Source organism: Pediculus humanus, genomic scaffold (assembly GCF_000006295.1).
Source record: "Pediculus humanus corporis 1103172107679 genomic scaffold, whole genome shotgun sequence".
NCBI lineage: Eukaryota > Metazoa > Arthropoda > Insecta > Psocodea > Pediculidae > Pediculus > Pediculus humanus.
Genome location: NW_002987288.1, coordinates 33,016 through 35,716, shown reverse-complemented (window position 1 = coordinate 35,716; position 2,701 = coordinate 33,016).

Here is a 2,701-nt window from a genome sequence, read left to right as displayed (position 1 = left end):
AAAATAAAGGAAAAAAAGGAAGAAAAAAGGAAAAAAAGGAAAATTCGAAGAAATTTTTTTTTTTAAAGTAAAAAGGAAAAAAAAAAAATTGAAAGAAGAAAAAAAAACTCATCGAAATGATAATAATCATTTTTATTTAAAAAATCAAAACATTTTTTTTTAATTAAAAAAAAAAAAAAAAAAAAATAATAATAATAATAATAATAATAATAAAAAGAAAACTTATATAAATAAATTTTCCGTAAGAAAAATTAAAAATAAAAAAAAACAAAAAAAATATTTATTTAATGATTGATTGAACGAATGGAATTAAAAAGAAACGAAGGGAATTTTTTTTTTCAAACGTTTCCAAGCAGAATAAATATTTTTATTATTAATTATTCGCGCGCGAAAATCCGACCAATGAGAATTCGCGTTAAAAATGAAACTCTCATTCTCATTGGTCGATTATGTTTTGACGTCACACGTAATTTTCAGAAACGAATTGAAAGTTATTTCTAACGATACTCGGAAGACGAATGGAGGTAAGAGGTAAATAAAAAAAAAAATTTTTTTTAAAACAATTTTAACGTTTTATTTATTTATTTATGTGATATTTAAATTTATTAAATTGACTGAATGCTTATTTAATTATTATCGAAATCATTTCCGGTTGGGAAAGTAAAAAAAAAAAATTTTTATTATCGAGTACATAAGTTAAGCACTTCCAGGAAAGGATTCGTTTACATTTTCATTTTAATTTATCGATTTTCTCCAAAAATAATAAATAATAATAATAATCGATAGATTTTCGACGAAAGGATAATAATAATAATAATAATATTTTTTTTTCGGAAAATAAAGTAAGACGTTAATTTCGAATCGAATTTTCCTCACATCATCATCACCATTTTACATTTAATTTTCCAGCAAGTAAATTTTTTCCAGGAAATTTTTTAAGTTCGTGAAAGTTTCGTTTTATTTTATTTTTTTTTTGTTTTTATTTCGTCACTTTTAATTTAATTTTTCAATAAATTATTTTACCAGTGCCCTTTCTTCCTCTCCTCATCCTGTTTTCATTTTCTCCGTTTTATTATTCCCTTTCCCCCTCCCTCTCTCCCCTCACCGGGTTTCGTCTCTCTTTTTCCCCCTTAATTATTATATATATAAATAAATAATTATTTGTTTGTTTATAACAAAATAATAATAATAAAAACGTTCCAAAAGAGAGAGAGAGAGAGATAGCTGTCGAAACAAACAAAAAAAAACGTTAATTTAAAAAAAAAAAAAACTAATTTATACGAAATCAATTAAAGGGTCGAAGGGTCGAAAATTCGAGTTCCCCTCCCCCTCCTCCCCCCAAAAAAAAATTTTTTTTTATATTTTGTTCCGCCACCGACGAAAATCTCTCGTTACGCTTTGCTTTACTTCCTAAAAAAAAAAAAAAAACACAAAAGGGGGAAATGGAAAGACAAGGGGAGGGGAAGAAGGGGTAGTGGGAAATAAAACGTTTTGAAATCTTTCATCTTAATTTTTTTTTTTTCCCCACATTTAAATCGTTCGGTTGCGTGTTTTTTTTTTTTTTTTTTTTTTGTATTTGCTGTCGTTCAAAAATAACTTTTTTTTTTAAATCCGTCGAAAGATTTGACTGATGGAATTCTTCCATTATTATTATTATTATTATTATTTTTTTTTTTTTTTTAACAATTGTTTTAGTTGAAACAAATGTCTTGAGCTTTTTTTTTTTTTAAAGTCAAAACAATATTTCAATCATTTTTTTTTTTAGTTATGAAAATATCTTTATTTATTTATTTATTTATTTATTTTTTTAGGGAGGTAATTATTGTCAGACGTTATGAAAGTGAGGGGGAAAGGGGAGAGAGACAGAGAAAAAAAATTAATTTATATTTTGTGCCAAGATTATTTTTAACGTGTTGCCAATTAAATAATTTTTTTTTTTTAAATAAAACAAAAACAAAAAACCTGAACGAATAAAAATTTATCTTCTGCTTTATAATAATAATAATAATAATATTTAAAATTTTTCGGTCGGATGATAAAAGAAAGCGAGTGAAAAATAAAGTTCGTGGCACCAGGAAAAAAATCGTTTTTATTAATCATATTTAATTAAAATTTTATTTAATTTTTTTTTTTCTTTTGGATTTTAATTAATAAATTTTTAATCGATTTTATTATCGATTTATCGATTGATTATTTATTTATTTATTTTAATAAATAATTAATAATTTTATTTAACGTAAATTAAAATTTATTTATCGATTTTAACTGAATGATTGAATGAATGAATGAATTAAAAATTTAAATTCGTGTTTTTTTCACTTTTTTTCTTTACATCCAGTTTGTTTGTTTGTTTGTTTGTTTCTCAAAAAAAAAGTTTTTAATAATAGAAAATAAAATAAAGATTTATAAAAAAAAAATGTGAGTGTGTGAGAGAGAGAGAGAGAGAGAAAGATTATCTGTCGGGTTAAAAAAAAAGAAAAACTTTAACCGTTAAAAATTGTACCTTTGGGTTAAAAAAAAAAACCAAAGTTTTTGATTTTTTTTGTTTTTGTAAAGAAAAATAAAAAGTATTTTATGATCACGTGGTAGAAGAAGAAGAAGAAAACAAAAAGTGAATAAAAAATAAAAAAATATTTTTTTCCAAAAAGGTTTTTCTTTCTTTGTTTATTCTCAAGAGTTTAAAAGAATCGAATCAAATGCA